This window comes from Schistocerca piceifrons, chromosome 8 (assembly GCF_021461385.2).
Source record: "Schistocerca piceifrons isolate TAMUIC-IGC-003096 chromosome 8, iqSchPice1.1, whole genome shotgun sequence".
In the NCBI taxonomy this organism is placed as follows: domain Eukaryota; kingdom Metazoa; phylum Arthropoda; class Insecta; order Orthoptera; family Acrididae; genus Schistocerca; species Schistocerca piceifrons.
Genome location: NC_060145.1, coordinates 69,432,802 through 69,455,363, shown reverse-complemented (window position 1 = coordinate 69,455,363; position 22,562 = coordinate 69,432,802).

The window sequence follows — 22,562 nt, the reverse complement described above, 5'->3', positions numbered from 1 at the left end:
AAATCTCCCTTATTCGACCTCCTCCGTCTGTGCTATTGGTTAAGGATTCCATACAGTACAGCGCTATTCCAGAGGAGGAAGGAAGAGCGCAGTGTAGCCAGTACATTTAGAAGATTTGTTTCACCTTCTTTAGATCGTTTTCCCTCAACATATGCTGTGTGACAGTTACAATTTAAGCTGAAAGGAAATTTAGTAGGATTATACCTTATGCATTCCAGAAGCAAGTAATGTACAACTGAAATTCCCTTTGTCTAGCGTCAAATAAGCAACTATTCATGACTATACAGAAAGTCATTAAGCTTTGGTTTCAGTACAGTCAGGAATATTAAAAGTGGAAATTCAATAACTGCGATTTTAAATCTGAGTGGCTGTAACGACCGGTTTTCAGCAGCTCGGTTTCTGACTATGTTGGAGCCGCACTGTCGGTTTGGAACTCACGGCTCATGGGTTCGCGTAATCTACAGTTTAGGCAACAAGCGGCACTTGTTAAGTGCCTGGTAAACAGTATCGGCGGCTGGCTACGAGAAGGGACTCCGCGCTGCAGCCGATGCATTGCGCCACCCGCTGAAAGCTGGCGCGTGAAATATTTAAACGGAGCTACGAGTTAACGGCGGGCGTCGCCTGGCCGCTCGCGTGTTTCTGAGCCAACTCCACAGGACGCTGGAGGAGGGAACAGCACGCGGTGACTGTCGGCAATGCTCCAATACTATACCGAGGGGTCGGAATTCGTGGAACGGCAAAGGGACTTGATTCGGACGTCGGCTGCCTAAATTTTACTCTCTACACTGTACTTTATTTACTTATTTATTCATATCAGTCCACCTTTCTTCTTAGCAACAACAGATACACATCTGAGAATCACTCCGACAATTTTTCTTTCTATTCTGAATTTGAACTAAGTTTACAATATTGGCCACATTACTTTCCCATATTTCTGTTCGTTTCCGGTAGTATCACTCTTAACATTTAGATGGCTACTACACATTGTCCTATGGCATCTTTTTCCACTATTAGCCGGGTGTTCGTTTCCTGTCACAGAGAAAAAGCCGTTGAATTTCCTCATTTCAATCTGTTTTAACTAATATTACTAACATCTTTAGCATTTGCTGCTTTTAAGATTCGTATCACTATAACTACAAATATGTCTACAACTGCGTGTAAAAAAACAATAATAACTACAACAAGAACAACAATACAACTATTAGAAAAATTAGTAGGCCCTGTTTGTACAACAATCTCATTTATGTCACTGCAGTGAGTAGTGCTACTGCAGCTAAAATAGTACATTGCAGTTCTAGACGCTTCAGTCTTGAACCGCTCCACCGCTACGGTCGCAGGTTCAAATCCTGCCTCGGGCATGGATGTGTGTGATGTCCTTAGGTTAGTTAGGTTTAAGTAGCTCTAAGTTCTAGGCGACTGATGACCTCAGATGTTAAGTCCCATAGTGCTCAGAGCCATTTGAACCATTCAGTACATTGCAATTAGTAATATTATATTCGTACTGTGATCCTCAGAGGACACAGAGGTGCAAAACCTGAGGACGTTTGACTGCTAAGTGGAATAGTTGGACGGTCCATAGTCCATACATAGGAAGAACACAGCCGGCCGGTGTGGCCGTGCGGTTAAAGGCGCTTCAGTCTGGAACCGCGTGACCGCTGCGGTCGCAGGTTCGAATCCTGCCTCGGGCATGGATGTGTGTGCTGTCCTTAGGTTAGTTAGGTTTAATTAGTTCTAAGTTCTAGGCGACTGATGACCTCAGAAGTTAAGTCGCATAGTACTCAGAGCCATTTGAACCATTTAGGAAGAACTAAAAATGGTTCAAATGGCTCTGACCACTATGAAACTTAACATCTTAGGTCATCAGTCCCCTAGAACTTAGAACTACTTAAACCTAACTAACCTAAGGACATCACACACATCCATGCCCGAGGCAGGATTCGAACCTGCGACAGCAGCAGTCCCGCGGTTCCGGACTGCAGCGCCTAGAACCGACGGTCACCGCGGCCGGCTATGAAGAACTGCTTCAGTTCCATGTCAACCGCGCTGGTGGAGGAATGTAACACCGTACCCTAATAACTCTTTAACAAACTTGTGACCAGCAAAATAGCACACTATAGAGCATACCTTGCCGTCCGTGGTGGTCACACGGTATTAAAAACCATGTCTCTCCGTTTGTATTGTCCAGGAGACCATAATACTCGTAAATCGTGGTGACTTCAGTGTATTCGAATAATACTGTCATTCTGTTCATAGTACTGCATATTTCTTTCACCTACCATCCATACTATACTATTCTATATTATACTATAGCAGTTCTTCCTATCTATGATCCAGGTTTTATCGATACTGACCCCAGTCACCCGAATTATTGCGTAACTGCCGTGTTTGCAATGAGCCACGAGTCTTTCACCAGTCATGATCCGACTTTCAGAATCGGCTAACTCGCGACGTGCTGCCATATTCGCTGCACGCCCGTTTGTAACATTCACATATGGTATCTACATTCGCATCTTCCCGCAGCAATAGTATGTCGTGTGCGGTACAACTGCAAATGGGGTGCCGGCCGAGGTGACCGATCGGTTCTAGGCGCTACAGTCTGGAACCGCGCGACCGCTATGGTCGTAGGTTCGAATCCTGCCTCGGGCATGGATGTACGTGATGTCCTTAGGTTAGTTAGGTTTAAGTAGTTCTAAGTTCTAGGGTACTGACGGCCTCAGAAGTTAAGTCCCATAGTGCTCAGAGCCATTTGCAAATGGGACACTTCCTCCTTGAAAGTTTTGCCACTCAGTTTATTTCTCCTGTTGACAGCAAAGACCATCTCAGTAAGAAATAAACGTCTGCTAAACTATGAGATTAAAATGGAAGTGGCGTACCAAAATACTATATCTAAAAATAACTGAAGGGTAAGGGTAAAGAAGGAGCTAAGGCAAATTTTAAACGATAAATAATACAAAGCACGTCTATCTTTGGTGAGTTTTGTTTTATGGGCATTTTCTGTTCCAATGCTTTAGACATAATCTGAAACTGTAAGGATTCAGAAGGCAGTTACAGTCTCAAGCAAGCTCAACAAACCGACTGTTGACACTTACTCAAGCAGAGTCGGGTTGTGACGTTATGAGACAGCTGCCTAAGATCCTGGGGTTGTGCCGACATGTGAAATGGAGCCTGTAGTGGGGTAAAGTTGCTCCTGTTTGCTTCATTTTAACCCTAAGGCACACAACTTGTCTAAATACAATACATTATTTTCTTTTGTATTAAAGTTGTTTTTGTGCTTCTGAATTTCTATGACCTCTTCATACATTGTAGCATAATGATGACCAGTCCTAGTGCACGATCTTTTACTGCCGACCAAACCGTCACGAGGCGCCACGAATTGACCGTTGAGAGCATGCATATAAATAGTATGGGTTACTTAGTTGTTTGAGAGTTTAACTGCTTTCTGAGCCGTTGAATTCTGTGATGGTGTTTCCAGCACTGGAAGACGAAGCCTTAGCCGAGAAATATGTCTAGCACCACGCCCTAACGTATGTAAAATAAAAATCACCAAGGACGGAAATACCGGCTGTAGAAGTCTGCACAGTGTGACAAAGTTAGCCCGCCACCGTTACGACCGATGCGAAAGACCTCGGCCGCGTGGGATTAGCCGAGCGGTCAAGGGCACAGCAGTCATGGAGTGTGCGGCTGGACCCAGCGGAGGTTCGAGTCCTCCCTCGGGCATGGGTGTTTATGTTTGTCCTTAGGATAATTTAGGTTAAGTAGTGTGTAAGCTTAGGGACTGATGACCTTAGCAGTTAAGTCCCATAACATTTCACACACATTTGAACAATTTTTGAAAGACCTCGGTTCTTTGCCCGGTAGTGATTTCATCCTTGGAGGAGGTCTGAGACGGAATTCACTAAGCCCTGTGCTGCCAACTGCGGAGCTACTTAAACAAAAAGTGGCAGCTCTAATGTGAAGAGATAATGATAGCCGGGAGAGTACTGTGTTGACTCCATGTCCATCCGTACCACATCTTTATGACGACATCGGCATTGGCAGAGGATGGTAATGCAGCTGTCCGGCAAAAGCAAATATCCTCAGCGTTTAAATGGGGGGTTTGCGTAAGTAATCTGTAATGATGCATTGACCACATAAAACTAATCGTGAGAAACGCAAATGCCAGTCTGAGATCAATCGGAGAATTCTCAGAAGTTTACGTGTTGTACTTGGAACCACGCGCCAACGAATCCTTCTGCTGTGACAACCTTATCATCTCAGAGTAGCAATTGCAACCCACGTGGAGTACCACCGATGTCATTCCTTGATGTCTTAACAGATGTCCCATCATCTTCCTTCTCCTTCTCAGTGTTTCCCATATACGCGTTCACACCCTGACTCTGCAGAGAACCTCGGGGAGTGAACGCATACATGGGAAACACTTCCTTACCTGATCAGTCCACTTAATCTTCATCATACTACAGTAGCATGACACCGCAAAAGCTCGATTCTCTTCTTCATCGTTGTAAAACAAAGGCAATTTTGCATTGTTTTGTTTTGGAGCACCTAGGCTATATGGTTCAAATGGCTCTGAGCACTATGGGACTTAACATCTATGGTCATCAGTCCCCTAGAACTTAGAACTACTTAAACCTAACTAACCTAAGGGCATCACACAACACCCAGCCATCACGAGGCAGAGAAAATCCCTGACCGCGCCGCGAATCGAACCCGGGAACCCGGGCGTGGGAAGCGAGAACGCCACCGCACGACCCCACTCTTAAAGAATGCATATAGACTCATATTGGAGTAACGTGGTTATAATAACTGAAGGAATATAATGGCATGCATCCGAGTGTAAAGAGCTTATCGTGAAACTGGCTGTCCTTTAAGGTGTAGCTGCAGATAGTGCGATAATGTATCTTATAGACATGGAGGAAACAAACATCCAGAGGCTGAATTTGTCCAGTGGTTCCGAGAGGTATGAACTGCAATGAGACGCACTTTTCAGGCGGAATAATCTACTAGAAATGAGTATGACTTCTACGCGCAGACCAGGAATCAAGCAAAAGCAATTTATTTTGACCAGCTATTGGCCAAAAGCAATGCTCATAGCGTAGTTTTAATTCTCCTACGCCCATTTTCCCACTCTACCATGCTGTGACGCAAATATTACCCACTGTCCTTGCAAGATCACGCACACGAGAAAGAATCAGAGGGGTCAGAACAACTCCAACTTCTCGCAACACAATAAATAACTTTACAGTTAGTTAATTGTCCAGATTAACAGTCGTCATAATTGTACACGAATGCGTTAAGGCATTAATTATCTTGATACAACTGTCTTGGTACCTCTAATTTTCAGGGTACCTTTCACATGAATTTCCTCTTCAAATCCCGATTGGTCGGAGTTGAAAATAAATTCGTTACTGAACGATGAGGTAAGTTTCGTACATCTCATTTACATATTTTCTGACAGATTCCGCAGTTTTTTGTGCATCGTCAACTTGACGCTTTGTTTGAAATTTCGTTATCTTACATCTGCTTGTTCTGTAGCACTGTCTGAAGTTATGTAGTCATCCATTGCTTCCCTTGAAATCTATGTGCCTGGCAGAGGGTTACATGAACCACGTTCGAGCTGTCTGTCTACCGTTCCACTCTCGAACGGTGCGCTGGGCATGGCGTAGAAGGTCAGTAGGTCGCTACCACGCACATCCTGTAAATTGTACCGAGCTTCCTCGAAGCGCGCAAACACCGGATTTTGTAACAACTGCGCCTTGTCCTGTTCGGATATCGGTAGTTTTTCTTATGCACTATACAGCCATACTGCTGTGGACTTGTTCAAAATTTGCTCTTTTTTTCGTATCCGCTCCTTGGACAACGACGGTCCTTTACTATGTTTCACTGGAGACGGGATTTGTGGCTCCTTGTCCGTCAAGGATGATGAACTGCAGACACCTGTTTCAGTATCACTTTCAGTTGTTAAGCGTGTATCGTCAGCTCTGCACTCCTCATGTACGTTGTCCGCACAGTGGAGCGTATACGACATCACACATTCCACTTACTCATCTTGAAGAAACGCTAATATTTCATCTGCTACTTTTTTATCACTCTGCGAAATTCCTTGGGCTCCTTTCTGATGAAATGTCAATTTCAGCAGCTATAATGTTTGCTTTGTTTATGGTTGCCTTTGATCTGCTTTGTATCGGCACCTCTAGCAATATTGTGAGTAATTCGTCGACTACTCAGTTCAGCTACGTTCCGTATCCTCATTCGGTGCTCACCACTGGATGCCTTCAGTCCCGCCCCCTGTTGCCATAAGCAGCCAATATTGTGGTTGCATTCGAAATCTGGTGCTACAGACGAATGTTGAAAATTACATGGACTGGTCAGGTAGGGAATAAGGAGGTTCTGCGCAGAATCAGAGAGGGAAGGAGTATGTGGAAAAGACTGATAAGGAGAACGGGCAGAATGATAGGACATCTTTTAAGACAACGAAGAATGACTTCCATCGTACTAGGGAGCTGTGTAAGTAGCCTGTTTGTATGTTGAAAGCGCTATAGACTGAATATCGCTGACAACGCTCTGCTCCCTCGGCAAGAGATTCTCTGGTTGGACATACTAGCAGTTAGCGAGTGGATAGGGAAGTGTATGGACATGATATTCTTAGTGGAGACTCCGTGTTGGTAGGACATGAATCGTAAAGCGAGATGAAATGATAGGCTTATAAGAAAATACCCAAGGATATCTATGATGATGGATGTTTGGTTGCTAATGATTGGGCAGTGGAATTATTGACAACTATATAATGTTTGGAACTTGATGTCACATGATCAAGGTAAAATTTCCTAAACACATTGTTTGCTCTTCAACAAAATCTTTCTGTCTCTTACCATATGCCTCCTAGTGGTCAGAGTCTATTGTATTTAGGATCTTTTTATTTAGCTGGCTGTAGCTGCTACTTCTTGTAATTGTTGTAGTCAGTGTTATGAAGATTTTCTGCGAGGTAAGTGACATGAAAAGGAATGGGGTTTGCAATCTTGAGATTCGTGACTGAAATGAGTTTAGGCAATTAACAGAGTTGGAGGTAGTTTTATATTTCTTTAAATTCATATTTTTTTGATTTGCATTATTCTGATGGTTTCTTGAAATTTAGGGGCCACTCTTTTGTGTTAATTACTGGAAGTCACGTTGTCAATATCTACATCTACCTCTACATCTACGTGATTACTCTGTCATTCACAATAACACTCACATAAAGTGCCCGGCAGAGGGTTACATGAACCACCTTCGAGCTGTCTGTCCACCGTTCCACTCTCGAACGGTGCGCTGGAAAAACGAGCACTTAAATTTTTCTGCGCGAGCACTAATTTCTCTTATTTCATCACGATGATCATTTCTCCCTATGTAGGTGGGTGCCAACAGAATGTTTTCACAATCGGAGGAGAAAACTGGTGATTGAAATTTCAAGAGAAGATCCTTTCACAACGAGAAACGCCTTTGTTTCAATGATTGCCACTCCAATTCATGCATCATGTCTGTGGCACTATCTCTCCTTCTTTGTACTTTTTCGATGTCATCCGTCAGTCCTACCTAATGCGGATCCCACACCGCACAGCAAAACTCCAGAACAAGGCGGACAAGCATGGTGTAAGCAGTCTCTTTAATAGACCTGTTGCACCTTCTAAGTGTTCTTCCAATGAATCGCAGACTTTGGTTGGCTCTACGCACAACTTTAGCTATGTGATCGTTCCATTTTAGGGTATTTGTAATTGTAATCCCTAAGTATTTAGTTGAATTTGGAGCCTTCGTATTTGTGTGACTTATCGGGTAATCGAAATTTAGTGGATTTCTTTTACTACTCACGTGAATAACTTCACACCTGTCTTTACTCAGGGTCAATTGCCACTTTTCGCACCATACAGATATCTTACCTAAATCATTATGCAAATAGTTTTGGTCATCTAACGACTTTCCAAGACGGTAAATGACAGCATCATCTGCATACAATCTAAGACGGCTGCTGAGATTGCTTCCTATGTCGTTAATATAGATCAGGAACAATAGAGGGCCTATAACACTTACCTGGGGAACACCGGAAATTATTTCTGTTTCACTCACTTTCTTTCCGTCTATTACTACTAACTGTGACTTTTCTGACAGTAAATCACGAATCTAGTCGCACAACTGAGGCGATATTCCGTAGGCACGCAGTTTGGTTAGAAGACGCTTAGGAACGGTGTCGAAAGCCTTCTGGAAATCTAAAAATATGGAATCAGTTTACATCCCCTGTCGATATCACTTATTACTTCATGGGTATAAAGAGCTAGTTGTGTTTCGCAAGAACGATATTTCCTGAATCCATGCTGACTGCGTGTCAGGAAATCATTTTCTTCGAGGTACTTCATAATGTTCGAATACAGTATATTTTCCAAAACCCTACTGCAAATCGACATTAGTGATATGGGCCTGTATTTCAACGGGTTACTCCTACTTTCCTTTTTGGGTATTAGTATAACTTGAGCAATTTTCCAGTGTTTAGGTACGGATCTTTCTGTGAGCGAGCGGTTGTATATAATTGCTAAGTATGGAGCTATTGTATCAACATACTCTGAGAGCAAACTGACTGGTATGCATTCGGAACCGGAAGCTTTGCTTTTATTAAGTGATTTAAGCTGCTTTGCGACACCGAGGATATCTTTTTCTATATTCCTCATCTTGGCAGTTGTTCTTTATAGGAATTCAGGAATATTTACTTCGTCTTCTTTGGTGAAGGAGTTTCGGTAAAACGAGTTTAATAACTTTGCTTTAGTGGCACTGTCATCAGTCACTTCACCGTTCTTATCGCGCAGTGTAGGTACTGATTGAGTCTTGCCACTGGTGTGCTTTATTAATGACCAGAACCTCTTTGGGTTTTCTGCCAGATTTCGAGACAGACTTTCGTTGTGGAAATTACTGAAAGCATCTCGCATTGAAGTACGCGTATATTTCGAACTTTTGCAAAACTTTGCCTGTCTTGGGGATTTTGCGTTCTTTTAAATTTGGCATCCTTTTGTCTCTGCTTCTGCAACAGCCATCTGACCCGTTTTGTGTACCATGGGGGATCAGTACCATCACTTATTTATTTACGTGGTATATATCTCTTAATAGCTGTCGATACTATCTCTCTTAAATCATTCCACAACTTTTCTACACTTAAGTGATCAGATCGGAAGGAGTGCAGTCTTTCTCTTAAAAATGAGTTAAGAGGATATTTATCTGCTTCTTTAAATAGATATACTTTGTGTTTCTTCTTGATGGTTGTAGGAGTTAGATTGCGTTGGGCTTGTATATTGTGGGTAATAAATAAGTAGGTTAAGTTTGAGTTGTCTTTGTCAGGGATAATTCTGTAGATCAGTGTTTGATAAAAATAATTAAAGAGGTAATTTCAGCTGTAGAGGGTAAAAACTGTAGAGGAAGACAGAGATTGGAATACATCCAGCAAATAATTCAGGACGTAGAATGCAAATGCTACTCTGAGATTAAAAGGTTGACATAGGAGAGGAATTCGTGTCGAATAGCATCAAATCACTCAGGAGATTGATGACTCAAACAAACAAAACAAACAAAAAAAAAAAGAAGAAAAAGAATTTTGGTTGCGTGGTAGACAATATGTGGGGTATCGAACGCCGTAAATACCATTGAGCTTTTGCGACCTCACACTCAACGGGTTCCTTGTATAAGCTGAGAGGCACCCACATGCCTTGCTCATACTGTGGCATCAAGCAGTCAGGCCTGCAAGATGAGTGGTCTGCCAAGCGAGTGGATTCATTCTTATTTATCGAGTAACATGAACTCTAGTACTCTCACAATTAAGTCACTAATCAACCTCCTGTATGAATAATGCGCAACGGAAACACGCATCTGACTATCAGTAATTTACAGAACTCTGACTGTGCACTACGCACTGGCAATACCACATTTTCTTTTTGTCTTTTGTTTAACGGCTTTTGTCAACACGTGGCCACCGCACTGAATATGAATGGCGCACACATTATAAATTTGGGACATTATGACAACATACAATTCGAAGGAAAAGTCCACCAATCTTTTTCTTTTCACTATCTTATCTATTCCAATAAATTCTCTAACCTAAACACACAAATTCTATAACCTACAACAATAACACATGGGAAATTCCGCCGAGTGGGCATGGCTTTACAATGGTGAATCTCTATATAATGGTCTCGTAATTATTTTTAACGCTACAGTGTACTTTCTGGATAGGATGGTGGATCTTTTATTATACCTCACACTTCGACTCTCACAATCATCATCACTAAACTTTCCTCCAGACCGAGGGTACCGAAGGAACAAGCATAACCCACTAATCTTTTGAAACTACCTCGCTACTCTCTCATGCAAACCACACATACCCAAATTACATGACATACACCACACTACAACATGAAATACTACACAGAGAATGGTCACAACATTATCACTTTCAGCTTTCCCACTTCAATTAATATTTATCCCAGTTTCACACGATACAGCCCCACTTCGTAATTCTACTTTTCTACTATGAACTCTGGAGATATTTCCACGTCTTCCTGTGCAATGCAAGCCAAGTGGCGTTGCTGGATAGACGGCCGACTCACCTTGATTCTCTCTCAGAGTTTAAATCTAGCGTCACACGGAATCATATCACGCAAAGTAACATTAAGAACATATTCATCACACACGCGAGTCCTCAACTGATACCATGGACGAGTACTTCTCTTTATCCTGTGTCTCATACACAGATTGAGACTCACACAGTACTCACCACGTGGAAGTACTCGTCTCTAATTTCAAGTCCTGCACACGCCATTTCTTAAATATTTCAACTTATGGTACACACGCTATTTCTTAAATATTTCAACTTATTGTACACACGCTAGTAATTCAGCTTAACTGAAGCACACGGAAGTATTTCAACTAATTGCTAAGCGTGGTTTCATTGTGACCGTTGGTCACTTCTGAAGATTACTACAATCCCTTTAATATTACCTGCCTGACATTTAATTCTCCCCACAAAAGTTCCTAAAATAGAGAAATTATTATTTCATACTACTCTTAAATATTCCACATGCATACCATGTCTCCACTCTTTCATCATTACGAAGCACAACTAAAACAGGTCTTAACAGCACAAGATCCAGCGGCAGAGTGCTGAAACATGGCTGTTCTCGAGATCCTCTCCACCTCTGCTGAAGTAGGGGGAGCACCTTTCTACCGCATTGGTCAGCCACATTTCAGGCGCTCAAAGCTCAGGCAAATCTCATCTCTTTGGTCCCACCAAAGGTGGCCAAAGGATCGACTCAAAGATGATCATATATTCACATTCACTATCTGCGGTTAGCAGACGACCATACATTCATTCATTTCACAGATCTCACCGAACTGGATGTAGGGATTTACTTTGTGGGAGTGCACATGTGATCAATTAAATAAATAAATTGTCATTCTTTCCCACACTGGTATCTGGCTTCGCTGTATTAATTGAAATTGAGTTACTTTACAAAAATAATGCGTTGTTCTGACAAAAATAATGAAGTATGTTGTACCTATCTTCAATGTCGGGCGGTACTGTACCCTTTCAAAGCACTCAATGTTCACCACAGCTGGGACTCCTCCGGTGGTACACAGCAGCCGCCAGATGCCTTTCCTGGAAGGCAACAGTCCGGGGCTCCGCACTCTACAGCCCGGGGCTCTGCACTCTACAGTGTCCTTGAGGGCGGCGATGCTCCACAAGACGCCACTCGCAGAGAGGAGTCCCTGCACCGTGCTGTAGCTGTCGCTAATGGAGTCAGCAATGCTGGGCGAGTAGACGCACCCGAGGGAAGGCTGGAAACAGCATTCGTTCAACGTGGGCCATCCTAGCCATGCTGAGGGGTGCACGGTCATCGAGCAGTGACGTCACAATTGTGGTTATATGAGTTAAAATAAGATGTCTTAATCTTTGAACTTGTTTACTTGAGTTGCCAACGGCTCTCCACCTCCTCACGCCAGCCATCGCTATCCAGTTCTGAACTGATGTGGGCCTTGCACCACCGGTTCACGCAGCAGATATAGATGCTTTACGCCAAGACGTTACTATGAAATATTGTAGTGCGAAGAATTTACTTATGTTATGTTATGTTAATCGGGGTCCTAGAGCCCGCACGTGGTCCGCAACCTCACGACCACTGCCGCAGTCCACTTCACCCCTCCGCCGCCCCACACCGAACCCAGGGTTATTGTGCGGTTCGGCCCCCGGTGGACCGCCCCACGGAACGTCTCACACCAGACGAGTGTAACCCCTATGTTTGCGTGGTAGAGTAATGGTGGCGTACGCGTACGTGGAGAACTTGTTTGCGTAGCAATTGCCGACAAGTGTAGCTGAGGCGCAATAATGGGAACCAGCCCCCATTTGCCGAGGCAGATGGAAAACCGCCTAAAAGCCATCCACAGACAGGCCGGCTCACCGGACCTCGACACAAATCCGCCGGGCGGATTCTTTCCGGGGACCGGCTCTCCTACCCGCGCGGCCGAAGAATTTACATACTTGTCTTTCATTCTCGTATGGGCTACTGTAAAATACTGCTGCCTTTGGACTATTAAATCCCTAAGGATTGTGGTGGCCTAGAAGGTGCGACACTCCACCGTCGTACTCACAAAACCAATTCTAAAATATGTGAACTCTGTGAACAGGGACCGTGTCGCTTTAGAACTCAGCGTCACCATTGGGGAACAAACATTGTACATTGGAATTGAGCGTATTAGCTAAAATGCTCACATAATCCTTAGCATTATTGTGGCCCATGGAATATCACGAGATGGCTGCTGAAATCGTCGCCGAATCCATCTTTCGTGCATGGGGCGTAAACTTGGCCAGAAGTTAGAACCAGTGTGAAACAGGACTAATCCGACCAAACTACTTTCTTCCATTGTTCCGCACTTCAGACTTTATGGATTCGGCGCCAAGTTTTACTGTTATGGGAATTTGCATAACAGGTGTGTGGGTTTCGAATTACAGCTAGCCCTGGAATTCCCTGCTTATGGAGCCCCCGTCATGTTTTGCTGCTGGCAGAATACGCGAGTGCGAAATTCAGTTCTACGGTGCATTTTAAGCTGTCGGCCTCTTGTTCTTCGTCACAACTCTCTTCAGTGACCGTCTCTCACGAACGCTCTACATGCACTTTATTCCACATGACGACTTTTCGGGTGTTTCTCCGATTTCCCTGTATCTGATATACAACTTGGACACGGTGCCCCTTGAAACCCAAAACACTTCGGCCACCTTGGTTACGGAAGCACCAACATTTTGCCCATGTTGGAACTCACTTCGCTCCAACAAAATGCACTCACAGCTATACAGAACGCTGTTCTGATCACGACTGGCATTTACTAAACCTTTGTCCTGTCATAGTCTTCTCCGTTTAACGAGAAGAAACACAATGAAGCCCTTCGAATACTGTGTCAATTAGTCTTGTCATTCATGATTGACATCCCTCAGTATTTAAAGTCCTCCAGTTTCTGTTGCCATATTGCTTAGGTTCTTTTTGCTTGCAATCGCTCGGTATACCCAACCGCCTCACGGTTCTTTTATATTCCTTATTCATTTACTAATTTTGAGTATTCGGCTAGCCCTCTGCCCTTTCTTCCTCCGTTCCTCGACCTTTGCCTCGTATCCTAAAGTAATCGCAATCACAAAGGCATGACGCCCTTATATCGGCCAAAACAACAGACATGCGATCTAAGGAGCGCAGAAAGAGGTAAGTGTTGTGATAAAACTGTCACTGTAATTTCATAATAAAAAACAGTGACACAACGTATCGATATCTGACTGTCGCTTCCTAAGGGACTTGAACAGCCTCCATGCCAACATAACATTTACCATGGAAGTAGAAAAAGACAAGAAACTGCCATTTCTAGATGTGCTGGTCACAAGCGACGGCAAAAACCTGGGACGCAGCGTGTATCGAAAACCGACACACACGGACCGATACCTGCACAAACTGTCAAACCACCACCCGAGCCAGAAAAGAGGCATGATTAGCACGCTCGTAACGAGAGCAGGACGAATATGTGAGCCGCAACACCTCAAACGAGAAATGCAACACCTCGAAACTGCTCTGAGGAGCAATGGGTACTCCACAAATTACATTAGAAGTGTAACAGAGCCAAACACTCGGCGAAGTAAGGAAACAGAAAAAGAAATGTCGGGTACGGCCTTTCTGCCATTCATTCCCAGAGTGACGGACAGAATCGGCCGTATATTGCGCAAACATGGCGTAAAGACGATTTTCAAACCGACAAGGAAGATCAAAGAGTGTCTTAGATCGACGAAGGAGAAAAGAGACCCACTTGCAATGTCGGGAATATACCGTATACCATGCACATGTGGAAAAGTTTATGTCGGAATGACTGAACGATCAATTAACACCAGGATCAAAGAGCATAAGTGATATTGCAGGTTGGGGCAGGTGGAGAAATCGGCCGTGGCAGAGCACGCACTGAATGAGACCGACCACGTAATAAAATTCGCCGACATGGAAGTTCTGACCGTAGAGAAGCACTATCACACGCGCTTGTTTAGAGAAGCTGTAGAAATACAAAAACACGCGAACAGTTTCAACAAGAAAGAGGAAAGCCTTAAGGTAAACGGATCCTGGCTCCAGCAAGAGGAGAAACGCACCGGAAATGACCGCGGAGAAGCCCTCGGACGTTGGCGCGCCAGGTATATACACTCCTGGAAATGGAAAAAAGAACACATTGACACCGGTGTGTCAGACCCACCATACTTGCTCCGGACACTGCGAGAGGGCTGTACAAGCAATGATCACACGCACGGCACAGCGGACACACCAGGAACCGCGGTGTTGGCCGTCGAATGGCGCTAGCTGCGCAGCATTTGCGCACCGCAGCCGTCAGTGTCAGCCAGTTTACCGTGGCATACGGACCTGCATCGCAGTCTTTAACACTGGTAGCATGCCGCGACAGCGTGGACGTGAACCGTATGTGCAGTTGACGGACTTTGAGCGAGGGCGTATAGTGGGCATGCGGGAGGCCGGGTGGACGTACCGCCGAATTGCTCAACACGTGGGGCGTGAGGTCTCCACAGTACATCGATGTTGTCGCCAGTGGTCGGCGGAAGGTGCACGTGCCCGTCGACCTGGGACCGGACCGCAGCGACGCACGGATGCACGCCAAGACCGTAGGATCCTACGCAGTGCCGTAGGGGACCGCACCGCCACTTCCCAGCAAATTAGGGACACTGTTGCTCCTGGGGTATCTCCATGAAACTGGGCTACGGTCCCGCACACCGTTAGGCCGTCTTCCGCTCACGCCCCAACATCGTGCAGCCCGCCTCCAGTGGTGTCGCGACAGGCGTGAATGGAGGGACGACTGGAGACGTGTCGTCTTCAGCGATGAGAGTCGCTTCTGCCTTGGTGCCAATGATGGTCGTATGCGTGTTTGGCGCCGTGCAGGTGAGCGCCACAATCAGGACTGCATACGACCGAGGCACACAGGGCCAACACCCGGCATCATGGTGTGGGGAGCGATCTCCTACACTGGCCGTACACCACTGGTGATCGTCGAGGGGACACGGAATAGTGCACGGTACATCCAAACCGTCATCGAACCCATCGTTCTATCATTCCTAGACCGGCAAGGGAACTTGCTGTTCCAACAGGACAATGCACGTCCGCATGTATCCCGTGCCACCTAACGTGCTCTAGAAGGTGTAAGTCAACTACCCTGGCTAGCAAGATCTCCGGATCTGTCCCCCATTGAGCATGTTTGGGACTGGATGAAGCGTCGTCTCACGCGGTCTGCACGTCCAGCACGAACGCTGGTCCAACTGAGGCGCCAGGTGGAAATGACATGGCAAGCCGTTCCACAGGACTACATCCAGCATCTCTACGATCGTCTCCATGGGAGAATAGCAGCCTGCATTGCTGCGAAAGGTGGATATACACTGTACTAGTGCCGACATTGTGCATGCTCTGTTACCTGTGTCTATGTGCCTGTGGTTCTGTCAGTGTGATCATGTGATGTATCTGACCCCAGGAATGTGTCAATAAAGCTTCCCCTTCCTGCGACAATGAATTCAGGGTGTTCTTATTTCAATTTCCAGGAGTGTATAATCTGCGGCCGCGAGCTCGGCTTCAGTTCACCAGCGGCAATGGAGGGTGAAGCTTTGACAATGCCAGCCACTCGTGCTGGCGAAACGTCAGAAAAATCATTAGATGAACGTCGGCCGAAGACCCCGAGACAGAAGCCAAAAGGCAGTTTGTCAACAAGTGGCCACGAAAACCTTAACAATTACATATACATTTGTCCCACATCAGCTAAGGAGGCGTGACTATTTACGGATTTGCCGCGATTAATAAAGGGGAGGCTAGATGTCCATCTTCTCGCCACCCAGTTCAGCCACGCGATAGAATATGTGTATCTCAATTAGCTGCGTGTTGTGTTATTTATATGCACACACACAAAAAAAGTTTTGCATCCCCTCGGTTCCAAGAATTCCGGAACCTGTAAAGAAAATTAGAATAGAGATCAACATAAGCACCATTTCCGCCCTTTTTAATGCTCATGAAAACCACTTTTCATGTTGTACCACCATACAGCGAGACCTTCAGTGGTGGTGGTCCACATTGCTGTACACACCGGTACCTCTAATAGCCAGTAGCACGTCCTCTCGCATTGATGCCTGACTGTATTCGTCGTCGCATGCTATCCACAAGTTCATCAAGACGCTGTCGGTCCAGATTGTCCCACTCCTCAACGGCGATTCAGCGTAGATTGCTCAGAGTGGTTGGTGGGTTACGTCGTCCATAAACAGCCCTTTTCAATCTATCCCAGGCATGTTCGATTGGGTTTATGTCTGGAGAACATACTGGCCAGTCTAGTCGAGCGACGTCGTCCTGAAGGAAGTCATTCAGGAGAGGTGCACGAAGGGGCGCGAATTGTCGTCCATGGAGACGAATCCCTCTCCCATATGCTGCCGATATGGTTACACTATTGGTCTGAGGATGGCATTCACGTATCGTCCAGCAATTACGGTACTTTCCATGACCACCAGCGGCGTTCGCCGGCCCCACATAATGCCACCCCAAAATATCAGGAAACCCCCACCTTGCTGCACTCGCTGGACAGTGCGTCTAAGGCGTTCAGCCTGACCGGGTTGCCTCCAAACACGTCTACGACGATTGTTTGGTTGAAGGCATATGCGACACTCATCGATGAAGAGAACGTGATGCCGATCCTGAGCCGTCCGTGCTGCACGTCTTTGGGCCCAACTGTACTGCGCTGCATGGTGTCGTGTTTGCAAAGATCGACCTCGCCATGGACATCGGAAGTAAAGTTGAGCATCATGCAGCCTATTGCACACAGTTTGAGTCGTAACACGAAAGGCATTATTTAACATAGTGGCGTTGATGTCAGGGTTCCCACGAGCCATAATCCTTAGGTAGCGGTCATCCAATGCAGTAGTAGCCCTTGGGCGGCCTGAGCGAGGTATGTTATCGACAGTTCCTGTCTCTCTGGATCTCCTCCATATTTGAACAACATCGCTTTGGTTCACTCCAAGACGCCTGGACACTTCCATTGTTGAGAGCCCTACCTAGCACAAAGTAACAATGCGGACGCGATCTAGCCGCGTTATTAACCGTCTGGGCATGGTTGAACTACAGACAACACGAGCCGTGTACCTCCTTCCTAGTGGAAAGACTGGAACTGTTCGGCTGTCTGACTCTCTCCGTCTAACAGGTGCTGCTCATCCGTGATTGTTTACATCTTTGGGAGGGTTTAGTGAGATCTCCGAACATCAAAGGGACTGTGTCTGTGATACACTATCCATAGTCAACGCTTAACTTCAGGAGTTCGAGGAACCGGGTTGATGCAAAACTTTTTTGATGTGTATAGAAGTGAGGGGAATTTTTTCTAATTCAACGTCTTGGATGGCTTTCTAAAATTATTAAGCAGCGTTGAACTAAGAAAATAAATAATTTGTAGTTCGGTGTAATAAAGTCAACTGCCCTCACGCGTCTTCCTGTTCGGATAAGCATACTTTGTGATGTGCGGCGCCGTCACCCTCTGTCCTCGCAGTTACTCCAACGCACCATGATGTGCCACTCACAGTGTCGATACCGAGCAGTGCATGCGTAAGGACGTGGATCGGAGCACGTATGTATGCATCGTGCTGTTGAATTAGCTATACATCATACAATCTAATAATTTTTAACATGGTTTATGTCCACTGATGTAGAGTTAATTTCATATTCATAACATTTGTACTGAGTGTGTGTTGCAATATACATACCCACATGTGATGAAATACACATAAAATTTTGAGGTGAAACATTCATACAAATTGTGCCACAGCATATAAAGTGACAATTGGTCTTCCCTCGATAGTACAAATTGATCTTGCCAAAAGCCGAGAAGTGTATATGTTATATGTTTATGGTAGGTACATCTTTGCTGTAAATTATCCTTGGAACTACGTGAGCTTGGCTTAACTGTGTGCCACTGTCATGGCATAGGAGCCATGACGTAGCAGTTGCAGCATATCACGTGTACGATGATACCATAAAGAAGGGTGAATGGGTGGTCTCTTACGCCGTAGGGACTGTCCAATTAGGAGGACAAGCACATAATTTCCAGGCGAAGGAAGTCTTCTGTCTAAAGGAACAGGCCTCTCGTAGACAACAGCCACATAAGAAGACACGTTACGGTCGAGAAACTATGTTACACCATCAGTTGAAGTAAACATCCTACTCGGAAAAACGGAAAATATTCATGCATGTGAAGCAAATAATATTGCACTAAGAATTAATGAAGCTGATGCACAGGTACGACTCAATAGGTTTAGAACACTACAGTTTCCGGGCGTACGTAAGTTTTTCATCGTAAGTGACTTGTAAATGAGCTCCACAGAGAGATAATCACTAGGGCTAGTGCTCCTCATAATTACTGGACTGACAAATAAGAAAGTCAAAATCTTAACGTCTCATGTCTTGATTTTTTTTTTTTTTTTTAGAGGGGGGAACTTTTTCTTTAAAGAACGGAGAACTAACGGCGTCTGCAAAAAAGTGAGCATTGAGGTAAAAATGCTGTATGTGGCCGGAGTCACCTTTGTAAGCTTTCCGTAAAAACCTATATGTAAATGAAAATAACGAATATTCCTTTTGCAGACACTTGTTTCCTCGTGTAACGCTAATTTTAGATATCGTATTGAACCGCTGAGCAATACTGTGCGTTGGTTTGCCCTGTGTTGCCCTTGTGAACACTGTCGTTAAACAAAACTTTAAATTTAATGGAATGCAGACTTTGAAATAATGAAAACTAATCTAATTGAATGCCAAAGTAACTAATTGTGTACTCAGTGTAAACTATTTAACTGAAACTCAATACTGAGGCACATTACGAAAGCTGCGTGACATGAAGTACAATTTCTAACTCTAAATGTTCACAAAAATAAAATACTACTGTCCTCAGAAGAAAACATAGCTGTTTGAGATTACCTATAATGTTAACCGTAAATTAATCTGCTTGCTTAGCGAAACAGATGATAATTCTGATTACGAACTGCTTCCTCATAAGAATGCATGGTTAGTTTTGCTCTGAAATAAAGGTAACTTACCCCATGCTCAGGATGTTTTGTGTCTGGTGTACTGAAGTTCTCTAACGTAAATGGAAATCAGAAGAGGCAGCAGCTAAAGAAAATATAAACTACTAACCACAAAATTAATTTTTTGCTTGTCAGGAAGGATCCGTGGTTTCGTTTGGCGTAAGGTGCAATGCACGCACGACAGAGTATTCAAAACTTCACTAAGAATGTTGGAGGAGGGTTTTACTTTCAAGGAAGTCGTCCTTGAAGAATTAAACTCAAAAAACTGTAAACCATAAAATGATCCTAACACTTACCAAATTCTACCACTCCTAAAATTGCAAACATTTTAACCAACTTTGTTATTTGTGACATAATGAAAACAAAAAGATCAAATTAGTAATAATCATGATTTTTTATTGGTTAGTTGAGGGACAAAGGATTCCTTTTATTAATAGTTCTGATATATAAGCATTTCATTGTCCCGCACCCTGAAAAATTAGTCCAGAAATCTTCTCCATCAACAGAATCAATTATATATGTTTGAAAGCAAGTTTTCAACTCCATAATAAAGTATTCCAGATAATCTCTCTTAGGTTGACAAATACCAAATCCCCTTCTCTAAAACCTCAACTGCTCCCTACAATGGCTCAAATAAGAACGCTCCAACGCCGCACAACTGAGAGGCGAGCAAGCAAACTACAGATGAATTTAAACACAGATTCATAGATCTTATTCACAACTTGTACAACTCGCTCATTTATTTTTGTCCAAGGCCGGTAAAGGTACGTTGTTTACAATGGCAGAAATCCTTTGAGAACCTTACACCTTGTAGGCACCACATCAGATACCTAGGTACTGTTACTGCACATTGCAACAGATATACCCACTAATGAATTTTTTCGTAAATAATCCATTTTGATTCCAAAAGAATAGCAACACCCACATCTAAAGCTGTTTGTGTCTAAGAGAAGAATTCAGTATGGAACCACGTAAATCTATGCTCATTTTCCAATCAGCAGAAAATGTTTGACAGGTAGCAAGACTCATTTTAAATCAAATCGGAAATCGTTTCTTTGAGTAATTCCCACTGATCTATAGACAAATGCTCGACTTAATTCTGGTAGCATACGCAGTATAGCAGGCAAAGTTACGTATTTACTGATGCATTTGTGTTTTATGAAGCAATAGAAATGAAGTATACGCGGTCTGCAAATCAACTAATTCCATAAAAGTCATGCAAAGTATGAGTGGAACATGAAACCAACAGCATTCAGTTTCTCACTGAATTATTATGCTATGCGATCCCACAAAGAAATTACATCCTTCCAGTTGTGATACATAAAAATCAGAAAAATCGTTTTTAGATTACTGCCTACAGCTTCCATTGCAGTCATCTTGGAAAACACGTTCCCCGGTGCCACTTAAACTTCATTTTTGTCCACACAAATTTCGGACTTTCGGCCACCTTCTGATTTTGTCACTCTTAACATCGTCGCACACTGTAAAAATACAATCCTCCCGACCAGTTTTTAAAAATGAATGTGCTGGGGACTTTGTTCAGTGCGTCGTGTAGCTGTGTACTAGAGATGTTGCAGGTTTTCAGGTCAAAGATATAGCACATTCTCTAAAGTAGCCTATCTAGGAGGCCAAAGCATTGGCGTAGAAGGGCTTGTATGAGAATCTCAAAGAGTGCGCCAAATACTGTCTCAGGGAATGAGAGGATTGACATACGCCACCGATAATTCCAAATAAATTCTCAAGAGAGAAATAGTAGCTTTATATAGAAAAAACACTGTCTAACAATAGCTAAGGGGAATGTAATGCAAGGAAATATTAACAAATAACATGAAAATAAAGCGAAGTGGGTGGTTGAGGGGGGTGGGGGGAGGGTGCTGCTCTGCGAATGCCTGGCCTTCTTAACAAGAGCTCACCTAGCATGAGGCGCCATCTGCCCACTGTTACGTCAATTTCACTGGAGACCTGCTGGCCCTCACTCCCAGTAAAGATGTCGTGAAGCTCACATTTCATACAGGTTTAGTGGACTGCAGATGAAGTGAACAGTCGTAATGATATTCAGTCTTGGTAATTGGTAACTGCCATGTAAAAGGCATTGCTTTCGTTGACCTCACAACAGCTTATGATACAAAGAGCCACAAAAGGTTGGTCAAAGGATTACCACTTAGCACAGTTTACACGACGCTACTGAAGAACAGGAGATACTTTCTCATCCCGCAAAACAAGAAATGTCTTCCATTTTTAAGGTGTGCGTCTATCCAGACTTCGCGTGTAGGAATTCCTTGAAAAAGTCTCGGTCTCTAAATACTTAATTTACGATGGGTTTCAAGTAATCGTTATCAGATATAATATGCTTGGAGAAGCTCATACAAGTGAGCAATGCAAGAAAAATGTGGAACTGTCGTTAAGGGTATTTTCAAAAGTTGCTTTGAGACGTTGCGTGACAGACTGGCATGCGAAACGGGTTAATATACATCTGAACTAGACTAGATGCATTGTGGTAGGCTGCCAGTATACCATACCAAATTATGGACATCGCACTTCTAGGTAGCCACAGCAAATTAAACTTCTGAAGTGGAGAAAAAGAAACTGATCCCGGATGTCTCTGGTTTGGTCGCGAGCTTCAGCGACCTAGACTCAGATCAGGAACCCATTTCATACAGACAACTACAGCAATTTCTCCATCCTTGAACCGGTTTTCGAACCTTTTCAGGTTCATCTTCAGATGGTTTCGGGAGGATCCGGGAAGTTACATCATTACTGGTAGTAGCATAATGCTGGGTGCTGGTTCTATGGCAGAAAGATGGGTCACACTTTAATGTATCGCCATGACTATAGCTTATCTGTCGATAGATAAGCTATAGTCATGGCGATACATTAAAGTGGTACCCATCTTTCTGCTATGGAACCAGCACCCAGCATTATTCTACTACCAGTTAGCTAT